At 41.5% G+C, this 19,529-nt stretch overlaps 1 protein-coding gene across 2 annotated transcripts in view; it reads right to left on the bottom strand.

The window, feature by feature from the left end:
- The window catches only part of CDH11 (cadherin 11), a 147,825-nt gene that overhangs the window by 51,006 nt on the left and 77,290 nt on the right, over positions 1-19,529 (bottom strand). The gene's annotated exons all lie outside the window — the stretch shown is intronic.

Raw genomic sequence — 19,529 nt, forward strand, 5'->3', positions numbered from 1 at the left:
TTAATGTCCTTTTCTTTTCAGACTGAAGAATGCTACTTCACAATTCTTATAGGAAAGGTCGGGCGTTGAAGAAATCCCTTGGTTTTATTTCTCCTTTATGTGTGAAGGGTATTTTTGCTGGATATAATATTCTAGGGTTAGGCTTTTTTCCTTCAGCACTTTGCATATGTCATGTCATTCTCTCTTGGCCTGTAAGGTTTCAATTGAGAAGTCTGCTGCCAAACCTATTGGATCTCCTTTGTATGTTATTACTTTTTTTCTTCCTTCTTGATTCCCTTAGGACCTTTTCTTTACCTGTGACCTTTGAGAGCTTCAGTATTAAATGCCTTGAGGTAAAATTGTTTGGGTTAAATCTGCTTGGGGTTCTGTGACCTTCTTGTACCTGAAAATCAATATCTTTCTCCAAGTTTGGAAAGTTCTCTGTTATTATTTCTTTGAATAAACTTTCTACCTCAATCTCAATCTCTCTACCTCCTCTTTAAGGCCAATAACTCTTAGATTTGTCCTTTTGAGGCTATTCTCTAGATCTTGTAAGCATGCTTAATTCTTTTTCATTTATTTTTCTTTTTCTGTTCTGACTGTGTATTTTCAAATAGCCTGTCTTCAAGCTTACTAATTCTTTCTTCTGCTTAATCAATTCTGCTGTCGAGAGACATTGATGCATTTTTTAGTTTGTCCATTGAATTTTTCAGTTCCAGAATTTCTTCTTTTTTATTATCATTTTAAATCTCTTTTGTTAAATTTCTTTGGTAGGCTTCTAAATTCCTTTTCTGTATTGTATGGAAGTTCATTGAGCTTCTTTAGAACAGCTATTTTGAATTTTTTTGTCTGAAAGGTCACATATCTCTGTCACTCCAGGATTGGCCACTGGTACCTTATTTAGTTCTTTTGGGAAGGTCATGTTTTCTTGGATATTACTGATGCTTGTGGATATTCACTGATGTCTGGGCATTGATTAGTTAGGTATTTATTCTAATATTTGCAGTCTGGGCTTGTTTAAACCTGTCCTTCTTGAGAAGGCTTTCCAGATACTCAAAGGGAATTGAGTGTCATGATCTAAGTCTTTGGTCACTGCAGCCATTTCAGCAGTGGGGTTTTCCCCAAGCCCAGTAATGCTGTGACTCTTGCAGACTCCTGGTGGTACTGCCTTGGTGGGCTTGTGTAAGATACAAAAGAATTCCCTGGATTACTAGGCAAAGTCTCTCATTCTCTTTCCTCACTTTCTGTGCTGGGTTGCTGGAGTTGGAGGAGAAGTGATCTGGGCACTCTGTTGTGGCCACTGCAGCTAGGACTGTGCCAGGTCACACCTGAAGCCAGCCCAGTCTCACCAAAAGCCCATGGGGACTGTTGCCAGGCTACCTCTTACGTTTATCCAAAGCCCAAGGGCTCTTTAGTCAGCAGGTGGTGAATACTGCCAGGACTGGGTCCTTCTCTTCAGGGCAGTGTGTTCCCTTCTGGCCCAGAGTGGGTCTAGAAATGCCATCCTGGGACTGAGGCCTGGACTGGGGGGAAGGGTGCGGGGGGGGGGGGGGGGGGGCTTCAGAAGTCTACTTGGTACTTTATTTTACTGTGGCTGAGCTGGTACTCAAGTTGCAAAATATCTTCTGAACTCTTCCTTTTCCTTTCCCCAAGTGGAAGAAGACTCCCTGAGCCACACTGCCTGGAATTTGGGTAGGAGTGACAAGGGAACTGCCTTGGCCACAGCCACTGTGACTCACTGGGTCATATGCACCCCAAGTCACTGGCTCCAAACCAACACAGTGACAAGACTTGCTCAAGGACTGTAGTCTTTGTGGCCTGAGACCTTTACAAATTTATTCCAGGCCCCAAGCCCCTTTTTGTCAGGCAGTGGAGAGGTTAGCCAGAACTCAGATTTCTACTATGGGGGCAGAGGATTTCCCTCTGGCTGGGCTGGTCTAAATGCTCCCTCCATGGGCTCTGGCAGATTCTCCTCTGTGCTGTTCACCTGTGCCAGGATGGCCCTGAGTTCCAATGCAAAGCCCCACAATCACTTTACTCTTTCTCTCCCAGGACACACAGATTCACTCTTCACCCAGCCCTGCCAGGGTATGGGGGAGGGGTGCCATAGGCAATGCAAGAATGTCTTTTCTGCCCTCTTCAGTGCCTCTTTCCTTGATGCAATGTTAAAACCAGGTACTGTGACCATTCACCTGATTTTTTATTTTTTCTGAAGGTGCTTTCTTAGATGGATAGTTGTTGAATTTGGTATTCTTGAGGAGGCATGATGGCTGGAGGAAGTTTCTATTCAGCCATCTTGGTCCATCAACCCCATTTTTAAATGCTTACATGAGTATATGTCACATATGAAATTATTTTAATGATTAATCTTATGTAGGTATAAGATACATTTTTAAGACAATATTTTTAACTTATTTGCTTTCAGAATATTTTTTTTTATTTAGCAAATGCTTTTTCTAGCTACTGTTCCAAAAACTCTACATGTCGTAACTCCTCTATTAATTTCTAAAACAACCTTATAAATAGGGACCATGAATATTCTTATTTTTAAAGATCATGAAACTGAGGCCCAGGTAAATTAAGCAATTTATGCAAGATTAGGCTTCTGGTAAATAGAATTGCTGAGATATGAACCCACACCATCTGGCCCCTAGAGCCTGTGTTCTTAAGCAGTGAACAGTACCAACTCTTGCCACTTGTTTGTGTCTCAAGTTCATAATGAAATGATGTGGACGCTGATAAAAATGATAACCTAGAAGCCACTTGAATGTGGGAAGTAAACTAACATTGGAATTCAGTGTATACTAACAATAGGGCTATGATGAAAATATCAATACTAGTTAACATTTGTCAGGTGTTATCTGCCAACATTCTTGAAAGCGCTTTCTGTGAGATGAGCCATCCAATCTTTACAATGACCCTATAAAGTAGTATTATTGTTATTCCCATTTTACAGGTTAAGTAGTTGCATGCACACTGAGATTAAATAGCTTGCCCAAGGTTATAGAGCCAGCAAGTGGAGAAGCTGGGATAGAACCCTGAATGTTTGGTTCCAGAATCTGCTTCCCCATCTCCTACAATTCTGATACTGCTTCTCAAAGACACAGCTGCTGGTCAAATTTACACACATTTCTCCATATACACACAATAGCCTTCCAATGATAATAATTTAAATTTTAGTAGTACTGAGAGTAGGGAGGGTAGACCATAATAAAAAAAAAAAACTAATATTAACCAAACCAAGAAGAGAAAGAAAAAGCATTTTATTGCAATGACCAAAGTGAAGATGAACAAGAAGTAACTATATCAGTCCATCAATACCCATCAATAGCATATAGTACAACCGGGTCCTCAAACCACACATTACACAAAAGTTAGTCTTTGCTTTATATTTTTAAACTCCTGTTTCAGAATGTCTAAATGTGTAGGTTAAAAAAGATGTATTCAGAGAATTTTTTTTAAAGAAATGCTTCTAGTATCTAGAGAACTGATTGATGTATTCAGTGGTAGAGACTTTGCAGGAACCTCACATGAAAATTAATAGGATGGCTGCCCTCCTAAGAAGACCTTGACGTTGGTAATAATTAGGGAAATATATCAATGCTCTAATTGGTTTTAATAAAGACTCCCCAAGGCAGTTCTTGAACAATCCTTCCATTAAAGCACTTTTTAGGAGTATGCCAGGATGCCTAAGCATTGGGGTTCCACTAAAACATACAGGAGGACTTTATTTTACGATGGGAGCATATTGCTTGGAGGGAAAAATAAATGTTGTTGAAAGTCACAGGAGTAATATAACATGACAGGAAAATGGATTTGCAAAGCCACCAGCTTTAAGGGGAAGGCTCACCCCTCTATCTTGAGAGCAGATAGCCTGTCATAAGCTACCGAGCCTTGAGCATAAAACTCTCTTGCTATGCCTGCTTTTGTCTCCGTAAAAGAAAATGACATATACGGGTGTTTAAGTATATTTGGACTCCTGCTGGAAATTGTTATCGGGCAGAGAAAGAAAGACGAAAACACTTAGCCGAAAAGCAGGCGGATTTGGTTTTTCAGCTCTCTCCTCCCCACAGAGCTAGAAGGATCAGACAGGCTGACCTGTTCTTTTCATTTCCAGGTAGCTAATTTACAGTTGAAGACAGGTTATCATTACATTAAGAATGTTACCAAGGCCCACACCAGAACTCAAAACCCCATTCTGTATCTGCAAAGTTCCCTTGTTGGTGAGCCCGGGGGCTCTGGTCTCCCTTTTAACAAACACAGCTTTGTAACCAATGAGATTCTATTATGCAAATTAATTCAAGCATATTTTATTCCCCGTTCAGATCTCATCACTCTGCACTGAGCTGGTCTCTCTCGTTTCAAATCAAATCACAGGAATTATGCCATGTCGGTGGAAATCATAGAGAACGGGGGAGAGGAAGCATTAACAAGAATTACTGAATCACAGTTCTTCCTCCCTGATTTCTACACTTGGAGCAAGGCATCTGCTTGGGGTAATCACTTCTTCTCAGGTGCAAAATACACAGTGGAGACTGCACAAGGGTTATTATATATGTTGCTTCTACTCTCCAACACCAAATTCAAACGTTAAAGTATGCAGCAAAGAAGGGCCCTTATCAAGGACCACAATGTTCTCTAAAGGTGAGTGGAAATTTTATAATTGCTCCAATGTAGGTCTGATTCTTTGCTTCTGGAGAAATTAAGAGGCAAGGAAGTTCCACTGTGGAAGTGAAAAAGTCATTCACCACCTGTGCATTAAGTAAACCTGGGTCCAAATCCTGGTTCCATCACTCATGGGCTACATAAAATTAAAAAAAAAAAAAAAGTAGATACGACACTGTTCTTGTCCAGGCACTTGATATTTTTAGTGCCAGGCAGTATTTTCAAGGCTTGGTAAACACCATTTTATTACATTTTTACCACAACTGTATGTAAATATCACTCAGATTTTATCAAAGAGGAAACTGAGGCTCAGAGTCATTTAGTAACTCACCCAAGTACACCCGTCATTGACAATAATTCAATTCAAATTCAAGTTTATGTGACAGCAGAACCCATCCTTGGCTTTGGACTATTTTTCCTGGCTCCTAAACTCTGAGAATCCATGTTCACAATCTTCAGATTGCATGATCTTCCTCCAAGGATCATCTCAGTTCCAAAATTATATTTGATATTGAAAATAATCTTTGTTAGATATGAATTCCATTTATTTTTTTTAAGGCTATACAATCAGCCTTCACATTCTTAGGGTCTTATGGCCATAGAGTATTTACAGGAATCCAACTCGAGGCCCCAGACCTTAAACTTGCAGTCATTCAGTGATTATTTATCTCTTTAAGTAATTAAATCATCTTCAAATGATAAGATGATTAAATAGAATGTGTACAATGGAGAACTTATTATTTGTGCTCTCCTCAGTCCTTAAGACAGTCTTTTTCTCACTGTAATATTTTTAAATGTTAATCATTAAGATGAATAAAATATATCAACACATACAGGAAATAACGCTGTCAGCGGTGTCATCTCTGACTATGAATAAATGCTCTACATGAATGTGTAAAAAGAGAGAGAGATTTTGTTTTCCATTTTTCTTTTGCATGAGCTAAATAAAATACCTGAGGGAAGATTAGAGCAAAGTGGCAGTGATAAACAGATGCTTAATATAGCGTAATGTCATTTCTGGTATCAAAGGCCTATACGTTAACCTCCCTTTGTCTCAGAGCAGTGAATATGTATCAAGGTTTCTTTATCTGGCTGTTCCGTCACTTGGCAATAACTTTTCACAGCTCCAGGCCTGCGCTGGACCCTGGGAAACATGGGTGTCAGTGTGCCTCCAATATGTAGACTGTCCTCAAACAATGGTGAGATTGTTGTCTAAGCAGATGAATGATGGTAAGATGTGTTCGGCACAAACAGAACCATGTACAAAAGCACAGAGAAATCAGCAACCACACCTCTGCAGATGAATTGTTCACCTATCATTCCTGTCTCCAGATAGATACTAGCTAGCTACTCCAGACTCTTCCAAGGAAACGCCCAGATCCACAGCCTCCCACGCCTGCAGCTTGCATTCCTGCTCTGAGCCTTGGCTCATTAAACCACACCCAGTCCAATGACAACCAAACTGTAAACCAACCATTGATTGTTTCAACCTGGCTTAAAATACTAAGGAGGATGATTCAGATTCTTTTGGGAACTTGAATGAAAGAAAATAGGAATCTTTTCAGTTAGTGGGAGAACTGAAATAGGAAGCACCTGAGAATAGCACCTGAGAACTGCTGCAGTAGCCACAAACTGATAGCCAATGTTTGGGTGAAGTCGAGGCTTTGAGCAAGCCAGCTAGAAAGCAAAGAGAAACAAATATGGCTTCTGTCCCTGAGCCATGTAAACGTCAGAAGGTAGGGCCCATTCTCTCAAGATCTTGGTATTCAAGGGCTGCCCTCCAGCTACTGCCTCCAAGGGGCCAGCCCTACTGATGTGATGTTCTCGAATTTCTATGAGGTCTCCTGCAATGCCCTACCCATTGGATGACAATAAGCCTCCTACACATGACCTAACTTGAGTGGTTTCTTTTGTTATCAAAACAGCAAACCTAGTAAAGGCTATGATAGTCAAGAGGAAAACATTAAGTGTTTCTTCTGGTCAAGGCTGAAACACTGTAGCTGTGGAGATCACTTGTGCAGATGTAGAAAATGTCTCCTTCTCAGAATTTCCAAGGAAGACTGAGGCAATAGAAAGAATCTCTAGACCAAAGGTCAGGATACTTGAGTTCTAGCATAAGTTCTGCTATTGAACAATTGTGCAACCTTAGGAAAAAAAAAATATCTCTTCCTCTGGAATAACTACATTTCTTCTATAAAACAGGAGGCTAGAAATAGCCTGCTAGGGTCTTCCATTTCTGTGGGAGTCTCTGAATCTGTGCTGTGCTGAGACCAGGTAACTTCCCCGGGTTGGATGTTTTTGTCTCATTTTGAAGGTCTGAGTCTCCGCTGGCAGGACCGCTCCATACGTAACTTCAGGGGGGCCCTACTGACGTAGAATATGACGTGAATGGTGCCATCTGGGGCTAGGCAATGTATAGGTCCTGCTAATGTGACAGATCTTGAATCCCAGCATCAAGAATCAGGACTGCACAAGATGGACCCTGAGAATCCATTAAAAATTTCCGGTCGGGAGGAGACCCAGGAGTCTGAACCGTCAGAGGTGTAAAGGAGAAACAGAGATGAGGAGTGGCAGCTCTGACAAAACGGTTAAGAGCGTGGGCTCAGGAGTCAGAAGGAGCTGGACGGTTAGAGCTCGAGAGTTACTACTCATTAGCTGTGGGACTCAGCCTCTGCGAACTCCATGCTGCCATGCTGGAAATGGAAAAAAAAACACTAGGACCAGTCTCAAAGGGGGAGAGCCAAGATGAAAAGGGAGGATGCATCCGGAGAAGTTTGCAGAGCACCTGTCATGCGGTGATCATTCAAAAAAATGTACAGTCTATGAAAGCAGGGGCCTTTGCTGCTCACTGCTGTAACACTGAACATGGTCTGGTGCACAGCAGGTGATTAAGAAGACAAGTTAGGGTCTTGTTAAAGTTCATACATGCAACAAGAATACATAAATAACACACTATAAGCCCGGCATAACGTGCACTGATACGAAAAGGCACAAGCCTCATGAAGAGCTCTAGGACCCCAATGTCTATTAAAAGGCAATAAGGAATCAATATTTATAATAGGGACTGCTAAACGCAATGCAGTGATGGATATATCGCATTGCAATGATGGATATATATGAAAGAGATAAAGTAGATCAGCGTTGTCCAGTAGAAATACAATGTGAGTCACACGTATAATTTTAAATTTCCTAGAAACCACATTTTTAAAAGTTCAAAACAAAAATGGGCGAACTTAATTTTAACAATGTATTTTATTTAACCCAGTATGCTCCAAACTGTAACATTTTAACATATAATCAGTATATAAAGTTCCGAGATATTTTAACATTCTTTTTTTTTTCTTTTTTCTAATTCTATGTCTTTAAAATCTGGTGTGTATTTTACACTTAAGGCACCTCTTGGTTTGGACTAGCCACATTTCAAGAGCTCACTAGTCACGTGCAGCTAGTGGCTGCCATCTGGGACAGTGCAGATGTATCTTGAGAAAAGAGGGCGTGCACTCAGGGAAGACTTCCTGGAGGCAGTGTAAGAAGAGTTCAGGTGAGAGATAATATGGTTCTGAACTAGAAAAATACGGCTTGGGTGGAGGACAAGGGGCCATTCTAAAAACCAGGCAGATGTAGGGGGCTCTGGAAACCACACCCATTGAGAAGGGTAGAGAATGAGGCCAACCTGGGAAGACAGTAAGGAGATGGTCATGCTGTTCTCAATGTCAACAGGGCCCTCTCAAGGAAAAGGGGCTGGTTTGGGAATAAAGAGCATTTGCTTTTAAACATTTTAAGCTTTGTGAAGCCAGTGGACAGATGCTCCCATCTAAAGTTCAGAGTCAAGTTAGGTTCCAACATTCTGCCAAGAGTAGGTATTACCATTTCTATTTCAAGTTTGGAGAGTTTGCTGTACAATCCATTCTAGGATCTCAGAACTGAATTACACTCTGGAGACCCTGGGCTATTAGTTCTTCCCTTCCCTAGTTGACCCTAAGCCAATGGGACACTGAAATACAGAGATGATAACTTATTCCCAATAAAAGATAAAGTGAACAAAACCTAAACTCCTCACTTTATAGAGGGAAAACAAGGAGGGAGGTAGAGGCAACAACAGGAGAAATACCATTTTTATAGCATCTACCCTGCTCTCTCTCCCCTAAACCTGGTTTAAAAGCACAGATCCCTTTGAAACCATTTCTATGGAAACATCCAGCCCAGGTTCTATAAAGGAAAAAAAAAAATATATATATATATATACATATATATATATATATATTCCTAAGTAAAGGCTGGGAGAGCTCTTTAAAGATTGCCAGTGGAGAACCAAACACTAGGGATAACAATCTGCATATTCTCCCTGGAATCCCACATCCTGTCCTGTAGACAACCACTTTCCACAGTCTGTGTTGTGGGGTATAGACAAGGAGAGGAGGGAGTGCCCCAAGGCAGCCTTAAGGGCTTGATGTGGTCTGTTTAAATAGTTACTAAAGCAAGGGAAAAGACAGAATGCCTCAAAATCACCACTGCCAAGAGCCTTTAGAATTCCCAGAAATCCATCTTGCGACCCCAATCCACCAGGATCCCCGTGCATCCACCCAGTTTGATCAGAGTGCGTAGATGCCACCAAACAGGAGTGAAGAATGCAGAAAGTCAAGCTGCTTCCAATTATCAGAAGGTTGATTTTTTTTTTTTTTTGACCAGAGTGTAGGTGGGCTGCGCTAAAGGACTCCATTCTAACATACCTCTCCTCAGACCACTCTATCACGCTGAGAGCAGACAAATCTCTGCCCCACATTTTTAAATGGCCTTTTCTGGATATCTACATATACCATTGAGGGTCCCTTTCCCCCTTCACTTTAGAAAGCAGACACCAACAATAGCCTCACAAGGATCTCATTGTTGTTTCAAATAATCCAATCTTTGAAACCTAATTCTTTCCTTTCAGGTGCATTAATGTCATTTATCAAAAGTAATGGGATTTTTTTTTGTGTTGTTAAAGTTAAGGATAAAAGAAACGTAATGGGATACAGCAAACTAGTCAAGTGCATTGCACGCATGCAGAGCATTTTCTGAAGCATGTGCTGAACACGCAGACAGGCAGGACTTTCAAAGGCAATATTAAGTGTCTTTTGTGGGTCCCAGATAATATGGCTCACTTAATTAGATTTTCCATAATCCCAGGTTAATCCTATTGTGAATTACAGACGTGAATTTTGTCTTGCCTGACAGAAACATCTATTCCTACAAATGCATTTCTAGAAAAAAAATATACCTTATTTTATAAATCATTACTGGAATCATTACTGCAAAGTGATCATCGAACTCCTTCCTTTCTCTCCCAGGTAGAAGTGACCATTTCCTTTCCTTTGGATCACACTGTCCTTTTATCAAATTTAATAAGAACTCTTTCAACAGTTCTTTGCCACTGATGGTGTCTTCCTCTTCCCCAGGATATACTACATTCCCTAAGATTTGGGATGATAGCTCACTCCTCACTGTCACAGGATGCAATGGAGTACAGAGCTCACATGGCCTTTGCCATCATGGAGCTTAAAAATCTAGATCAGTGTCTCTCTACCTTGACTATGAATTAGAATCAACTCAAGAGCCTTAAAATTCCATTGTCCAGGCTTTACTCTAAACCAGTTAAAACCCAGGAATTGGTATTCTTGAAGTTCCGCAAGAATACCAATTCTATGTGATTGCAATGCAAACCCAAAGTTGAGAACCACTGGTTTAGAGCTACACTCTGCACTAGGATAGCAACCAGACACATGTGGCTTTTAAAATTTAAATTAAACATTTAGTTCCTCAATGTACTAATCCCATTTCAAATGCTCAGTGGCTATTTCAAATGCTGCAAAAAGTTTTGAGTCAAGGTCGATCTTAGTCACCAAAAATCCCCATCTGAAGCATAAACTATCTGCTCAATAAAATGAAAGTATACAAAGAACACTGAGCTGGGCATTCAAAGACCTGCCACTAACTCGTTGTGTGATGTCCGGTAATCTAGATCTCAGTTTTCCTATCTGTGAAATGAAAGGTTAGGTCACATGGGTGGCTCTCCGAACGTGATCCCCAGAATACCCTGAAAAATCAAGGGATGAGGGGCTACATTGGTAGGGACAGCTGTACTGACTGGCCCCCACACTCCAAGGCAAACAGAACAGATAGCTGGATGCAAGAAAATTTTTCTTTGGAAAGCAGCTCTGATGCATTGAAAAAAAAAAAAAAAAGCACTTCTGATATCTTGATAACTAACAGACTCCCTGTCTCAGTCCAGCAGCGGGTTAGTAAATTCCTGCTTCAATGCCCATAATCTCCCGGAATGGGGAGGAGGCTTCTGCTCAGCAAGCTGTGGGGCCTGATCAAGGGCCCGCTCTGCTGTCAACTGACAACCTACAACTCACTTCCCCTCTCTGAGTCCATTTTCTCTTATGGAAAAAAGCACAGACGATGCCTGACTCCCTCACTGCCAAGTTAATCTTAGGGTCGAATGAGATAATGGATTGGGGAGCTCTTTGTAAAAGCATAACGTGGGCTACACAGGTGAGGAGGAGGAGGGTGAGATGCTGATGGCAGTGGCAACTTAAATCTCTTTGGGTGATTTTACAAGTTTTGGCTTTTAACCTCTAGTAGCGTGGGCTGTAGGTACATGTAAATTATGTTGTTATTACAGAGAGGAGATGTGATTTCTCTCCTTTTCTCGGATAGGGATGTAAAATCAGCCAGATAAACTGCAAATGGGTCTCTTTCATGTACATGGGCATCTCTTTTTATTTATTTATTTATTTGTTTGCTTGTCCCAGAAGCCAAAGGGATTCCGTAGTGTTTGCCAGGATGAGGACTTCTGCTGTAGTTCTTTGGCTGGGGACGGTGTGCGTGCTGGGGAGGGTGAGATGGCTGATCCCAGCAAGGAAAGCTGCTGTTTGTGAGACCCACAGGTTGAAAGGGGGTAGAGGCCAGAAGGTCCTCTGCAGAAACTCCTGAACCTCTCAATTATGTGTGTGTGACATGGGATGAGAATGGAACAATCACGAAAAGGGTGAACAAAGCTGTCGGGCAGATGGCCTGAGCTCTCCTCCCCAGATGAGTTCCAGGAGGCCATCTCATCAGATCACTCGTTCTCCATTAACCTCTGCTTGAAACAGTCTGATCCAAGGATGGTGGACTTGTTAGTGAGCCATCATTTACTAATTAGCCTCTTTCTAATGAGTACCTTCTACATGATAGACATCATGCTACATATTTTACAACCATTCTTGATAAACTTTCTTTTTTTCTAGCATGTTGATGAGGTCAATATCACTGCCTCCACTACCCAGGTAAGAAAATAAGGGCTTGGAGCACGTCTGTTTGTGCTCAGATTAGTTTATGTGCCCAGCTAGTGCTCACAATGGAATTTAGAGCTATATATGGCCCAATTGGAAGCATTTGTCCTTCTGCTATCTAACATTTAGCTAAGATCTCACTCGCAGTAATTCTCCCAAATTTTGCTTTCTGGAGATGCTCAGAACTCAGCGAGCCCTTTCCCCACATAGCAACCAGTGAAGAAATATTTGTGGAGATAAGGATTTCTGCAATAGTTCTAAGTGCTAAGAATTAAGTGAAACATGTTCTCTGCCCTCAAGGAATTTATAGGTCACTGGGATTTTGAGAGAGTAGGCATTTCCCTAAGGGTCTTACATTCTCTCCCTCAAACATCACCAATTCCTTCTAGGCTTCCTTGGAGCAACCGCCCCCACTCTGCCCCAGATGTTTTGCAGCCAGCCCCATTCTTCCAAGTAGTCCCTGAGTAAATGAATCATGCTCTCAAACCTCTCTCCCGTAACATTTTCCACATTAGAACAAAATTTTGCTCTACATCCTTCCCTGCCGAAATCTCCAAAGTAGGTGCTAATGAATAATAAAACGCAAGCCTTTCAGGGAACTGTAGGAAGGCAGCCAGATGATAAATATCTTCTAACAAATGGAGCCAGCCCAACAGGAGACAGCTCTGTGAGATCTCAGGAGCTAATGCTTCCCAAAGACATTGGTGTGTGGCTCATGAAAGGAGGAGTTGCGTGGTGGCAGAAGCAAGTGACATGCATGAGTGTTTCATCCAAGAGCATCAAGGTGGGGCCCAGAGTCACTTTCTGGTAGGAGGAGCAGCTGTTGCTTGACCTCTGCTCCACTGCTCACACCACCGGGCACTTCAGTACCCACACTGGCAAGGAGGACAATCCCGTTCTTGATAGCAAATGGAAAGGAGGTGACACTAACCTTGCCATTTCTACAGAATTACCTAAACCAAATAATATAAACCTTTACTCCATTTACAGAGCACCCCAGGCATGTATAATGTCTCCTTGGGAGAAGCATATGCAGCCAGGAGTGGAGTTTGCCTTAGCTCTCAGGGATCTTGCATACCATGACCGATTATGTTTCATTCCAAAGAGATTTACCAGAAGGTTACATTTGCAATCCATGGTTCCCCTGGTTGGGGAGACAGTGCTCTGCAGCAGTTCTCCAGAAGACAAAGTCCCTTTGAACCAAAATTGCCCCAATCAACCAAGGAGCAGAAGGAGAGTGAACAACAGATGAAACCATGAACTCTGCAAGCAAAGGCTGCCTTACTGGTAAGATATCCACGGCAGAAATGCTCACACTTGTACATCAAGGACGGCTGCCCACGAGACTGCAGAGGTATAGCTTGGTCTACTCTGGCTGTCCCTGCTTCAGAATTACAACCATTACATTGGCTTGGACTCTCTGCAACCCCAAGGTCTAAGCTTTCCACGCCTAGCGATTTCAAGATGTCCTTAGCATTTAAACCCCAGCGACCTAATCTAGCCCACAGAGCACTTGCAGCAGGTGGAGGGCGGAATTCAGCATTTGAAAGTTAGTTTATTGAACGAATGTGCACACAGAGAAAACAACTTGTAGCTCCAGAGCAAGTTGGCTCATTAAGTTGAAAGATAAATACAAACATGGATTTATCAAGATTATTTTCAGGATGGCAATGGCCACTTCACAAAGAAAGGAGATAGAGCTTAGATGCAGAGGAATACGGGTAGAGTTTTAAAAGGTAGAAATGGAAGAAAGGCACTGTAACCTCCCTCTCACTCCTCTCCTGTGGTCATGCTGCCTTTGTCACAAGTTGATGCCTTGTTTCCCGGGAAACCTACTGTCTGGCCCTGGCCTCACTGCTGCCTGCTGAGAAGTCCAGTTTGACTGCTTAGGGCTTTGAGGTTCTGCCTAAGCCAGCAGTCCCCAACCTTTTGGCACCAGGGACTGGTTTCATGGAAGACAATTTTTCCACGGACTGGTGGGGGGCCTGAGGGTTGGGTATCACTGCCTCAGCTCCAATTTAGATCATCAGGCACTAGACTCTCATAAGGAGGACACAACCAAGATCCCTTGCATGGACAGCTGATAGTAGGTTTTGCACCCTATGAGAATCTAATGCCAGTGCAGTTCTGACAGGAGGCGGAGCTCGGGTGGTGATGTAAGCAATGGGGCGTGGCTATAAATACAGGTTAAGCTTTGCTTGCCTGCCGCTCACCTCCTGCTGTGTGGCCTGGTTCCTGGCAGGCCATGGACCTACTGGTCCGCAGCCTGGGCGTTAGGGACCGCATGCCTAAGCCATAGAAATTTTTTCTTCCTGGACTCTACTCCTGCCTCTGGTATTTTTACCTACTGCTTAAGGTCCTATTGCAATCTGGGCAGAGCAGACAGTAAACAATGCTGCCTTCTGCCTACATCCATGTATCCCTGGAGGAAGCTGTGCTCCATCCCCAGATGGAAATATTTGGGACCAATTCAGGTCAAGAACTCTGGGATTTCAATGTTGTCTACAGCCTTCAGAGTTGTTCTAGCTATACACACCTCCCCACCCCACCCCCACATGCATGCAGACATGCACACATACAAACATCCATGCCTCACTTTCCTTCCCCTCCCCTACTCTGCTGAGATATCCCAGTGAGCCCTATGGCTGGGTCTTTGCACAATACTGCTGCATCCTACTTTTTACTGTACAGAATGAACCGAGCCCTCCACTGCTACATAACTTCCTGTGTCCGTAGGCCACTAGCCTGCACAACTCTCTTCAACACAGGCCCAACCCTCAGTACTCAGGTAATGAATCATTAAGATCTTCCTGCAGAACATGTGACAACATGGATGAAACCTAGAGGACATTATGCTGAGTGAAAAGACAAATTCTGCATGATTTCATGCAGATGAGGTATCTAAAAGTCACATTCACAAAATCAAAAGAGTGGAATGGTGGCTGTCAGGGTCTGGGGTTAGGGGGAAACAGAACGTTCCTTATTCACTAATCAACAGGCACACTTTCACTTAAACAAGATGAGTAAATCCTAGAGATCTGCTGTACAACATTGTACCTATAGTAAAAATACTGTATTGTACAGTTAAAATATATTAAGAGGGTAGTTCTCATGTTAAGTATTCTTATCAAAATAAAATAATTTTAATTTTTTTAAAAAAGAAAAAAGAGTATTTTAAAAAACCTTCCTACTGAGAAGGAAAGATTTAAGCATTGCACGGGATGTTAAGCAATGCTACCATAAGGTCAGCAGAGTACTGGCTTTTGGACTTGAGAAGAGCATAAAGGTGTCACTTTGAGATAAACACCAGCAGTATCCAAACCAAAAGCAAGAGGAAATATTCTCTGGGACCATAAGAAAACAACATGCAGACATTTTGTTGAACAGATTTAAAAGAAGAAAAGTCTCTTTCAAGTAATTACAAATCAAAAACTTGGCACCTAGAATGAACTTTGAGGAGACAGATGAAAAAAGATGAATTTTTTTTTCTGCCAAGAGTAATAAAGATCTTGATGCAAAGATGTGATTTTATTTTACTTTATTATTTTTTTTCCCCAGTGAAGCCATCCTGGAACAAGAAAAGCATGATGAGGGGGAGAAAGTCAGATTACAGAAGAATAGTGACAATTCTTTTACTTATAATTTGCTAAACAATTTTAAATTAGTGCTTTCATAAGCATGGAGACTTGAACATTTATATGAGAGACCAACGGACATCATGTATACTGGTTAGACCGATAGTTTTAGAGTAAATTGCTTATTTTTATTCTATTGTGTGGCTTCAGTTATACTCAGTAGATTTCCTTTTGTTACCTTTTCAATGTCCTATGCAACTAAAACCTCCAGCATTTTTATTTTTTTTTTTTAGAGAGGACTTGGCTTCAGTGGGAACTCACCTAACATTTGCAGTCAGACTTGTGGAATGTGGAATTGAAAGAACTGTGTCACAAGTATCCTTGATAAAGCTTGTCCTAACATGGCTAATTTCTCTTGAGTTGTGTCTTATGTTAAACCAATTTTTGGCTTTGCAAAGATGGGGAAGGTGAGTAGAAATAAACATCACAAGTTTGCAAAAAGCACTTTGTGCTAAAGTATAAAAACTTCTATGAGTGAATAATGGTTTGGGACTCAGAAAATCTGCATAATGTTACAAACTCGATCATATCTATGATACCAAGCCTACCATATCATAACCGGCAAGTCATTCACCTGTGTGGGAACTAGAGGAGCCAGATTTAGCAATTAAAAGTATAGGACCTCTGATTAAATATAGATTCAGATAAATAGCTACAGCTGTTAGCATGAGTATGTCCCACACAATTTTGGGGATATACTTATACTAAAGCAACTATTTGCTGTTTATGTGTTTATTTGAAATTCTGATTTAACTGAAAATCCTACATTTTATCTAGCAACCCTCCTGGAAACCCATCTGTCAAAACAATGAAATGGACCAGGTAAGTCTTCAAGGTCTGTGTTATTTTTATTCTAAATTCCAAAATCTTTTTTTTTTTTTCCCAACTATCTTCTCTGTGAACTATCATGTTCACATTTAGTTCCCACAGAGGAGCCACATCACTGGGCAGAAGACGATCCCATTTTGGGAAATGTTGACAGTTAGGGAACTTTTGGCATCAATGTAACTGAGATCAGAGAAACCCAAGGAAGGAGTTTTGCTTTCTTTGGAGAAGACAGAACAGGACCTTCAATATCGACTAGTGACCTACAATGTAAAGAGCCTAAGGATGAAAGGATTATCTGTGGTGCTAATTGATTGAGGAATTAGGTATAATGTTCTCTTTCATCCTCTGCGTTGATACCAGTTTTCAGAAAACAACTAATACCCAAGTCCTGAAGTCAGGATCATTTATATGAGGAGCATGTGCCCACACTGGATTAGTGGGTAACTTTCAAGATCTTTTCAGAATGCAGCACTCATAGACGTCTGCTCACATACACCAAAAAGCAACAGAAATGCATTAACCAAACATGTCATGAGGGTGAGACGGGAGCCTGGTGTTGTGTTAAGCAGAGGCAATAATGGGAAGATGCTCTTCTGGTCCCCAAGTCACGGATAGCCTAACGGTGGTGTTGGCAGGATGGGAGGTAGCCCAGAAAATAGTTTAATGTAAACATAAGGTGAAAGGCTTTCGATGGGGGATTTATAAACCAAGGTGTGAGGAGGTGGTTGGTCAGGGATGACTTGCTGGTAAGACAGTTAATTAAATCTTGTAGTATATGAGTGAACCAAATGTTCAAAGTGAGGACAGCAATCAGGCACAGGGAACAGACTGAGCAAATATTTAAAACATGAAATTACATCCTGTGTTCCAGAAACCACAGCATTTTGGAGACTCCGAAAGCATAGGGAATGCTCAGGGAAGAAGAAAAGGATGATGCAGAAAACGTAGGCAGATGGTAGACCACACACACACACACACACACACACACACATGCACACAAATAATAAAGTAATAAAGGATAACTACAATAATAATTTTTATTCTTTGGTCAATGCAGGTAAAGAAAATTCATACCTGCACGGTACCATGCAAAGATGGAAAGTCAGTTAGCAAGGCAGTCAACCATTCAAAAATACCCAAATGTCCATAATTTTGGTGTCTGTCCCTTGGTCAAAATAAATGGATGTCTGCTTCAATTATTGAGTTTGCATCTTGGATGTGTTAAGCCCTTGGGACTCAGGACTGAAGTGTCTAAGACTCAGATTTGTAAGGATGTGTGATCATTGTGGGAAAAAGAAGAATAGCTCTGTCCCACCATCGAGAGTTGGTGGGTCAGGGAGGGGACAGGGAATTACGGGGGACAGGGAAGGAAAATAATATTATATCGCATACCTCCAGTGAGACTTTGAGCGTGGGATCTTGAGCTAGAAGCATGAGTGATACTTAATGCTTACAGTCCCGTGAAGTAGGGATAATTGTTCCAAACTTGACATATGAAACAGAGAATCAGAGAACTTAAGTTCCCCCGAGTCCTGACATCAGATAAAACAGCATAACCTAAATTTGACCCCACTAGGAGAAATAAGCCCAAATACACGTGCCAAACGTTCTCTAAGACTTCAGCAATAACAGCCAAAGAAAGGCAGCTCATGATATAACAGAGGTGGTGCCTGTGCGTTCTGATTTCCTTCTGATTTCCCCTGATTTGTACTGTATGTACCAAATCACAGCCCTCTTTGCAAAATTAAGGGCATTAGTTATCTTCCCATTCAGTTGCGGTGGCATTATACTTGCATGCAGACATTCCTCGTGGAGATGAGAAATATCAGGTTTTTACAAAATCATTCATCAAGAGGTGAGACCTAATCCTGATTAGCGTTTCAATAAGAAGCCTGGGACAAAATAGAGAATAAGCACAGGATCACAGCAGCAATTAGGCATCTTCTAGACAGCCACGATTTTCCTCAAACCAATCAAGTTTCAGCAAATGAGAAATTTTTCCTTTCTCTTTCTTTTTTTCCCCCTGCTGTGAAATGAACTGCCTTAAATAACTGATGAGGTGACAGCAAGCCTGTTAAAGGAAACGTTTGCCTATTAAGTGAGGCTTAATTAAAGAGAGCACAGGCTAATCGTTCTTCCGTCTAATAAGTAATCCGCCCTGGTTAAAATCACCCGGCTTGCAAGGCTTGGTCTGAAAGGCCCATGATGACACCCACCAGCAAACTAGGAAGGGACACAAACAGACTTCATGAAATCACAGGCCACTTTGCAAAGCAACAGACGCACCAGAGCTGTGCACATGCAAATAAAGTCAATCAAATATTAATACTTGTCTCCTGGTTGTTCTCTCTTTAGTTTTATTCAGAACGATGAAGCTACATTCACTTTTCCCCTTACATGAGTCATTTGGAATTAATGATAAATGGTTCTAGCACCAGTTTGATGAGGGTCTTGCGACCTGAAATTCTTTCCAAGAGTGTACCATTAGCTCCCTGAAGACGGGGATCATAGGTGTTTTGCTTATCTTATATCTAGTGAGTTGCACAGTAGAAAGCACATGGGCAGCATCCAGTGAATTCTTAGGTGAGAAAAAGACTTACGCTTGGATATATTCATGACTAACCTAGAAACGGGTTTATGCATGGTATTACGGATTGAATTGTGTCTCCCAAAAAGACGCTGAAGTCTTAACCCTGAGTATCTGTGAATGTGACCTTATTTGGAAATAGAGTCTTTGCAGATGCCCAAGTTGAGATGAAGTCACTAGGGGTGCCCTAATTCAATATGGCTGATGTCTTTATACAAAGAGGAAATTTAGACACAAGGAGAAGTCCACCTTCGAATCAAGAAATGCCTGAGCCACTAGAAACTAGGAGGGAGGCACAGAACAGATGCTATCTCACAGCACTCAGAAGGAGCCTACTCTGTCAACACGTTGATTTTGGACTTCTAGACCTGTAGACCTCCAGAACTGTGAGACTATATATATATATATATATATATATATATATATATATATATATTTTTTTTTTTTTTCCTTAAGCCACCAATTTGTGGTACTTTGGTACTATTGCAACCCCCGGAAAGTGATACAGATAGGTCA

Source organism: Microcebus murinus, chromosome 20 (assembly GCF_040939455.1).
Source record: "Microcebus murinus isolate Inina chromosome 20, M.murinus_Inina_mat1.0, whole genome shotgun sequence".
NCBI lineage: Eukaryota > Metazoa > Chordata > Mammalia > Primates > Cheirogaleidae > Microcebus > Microcebus murinus.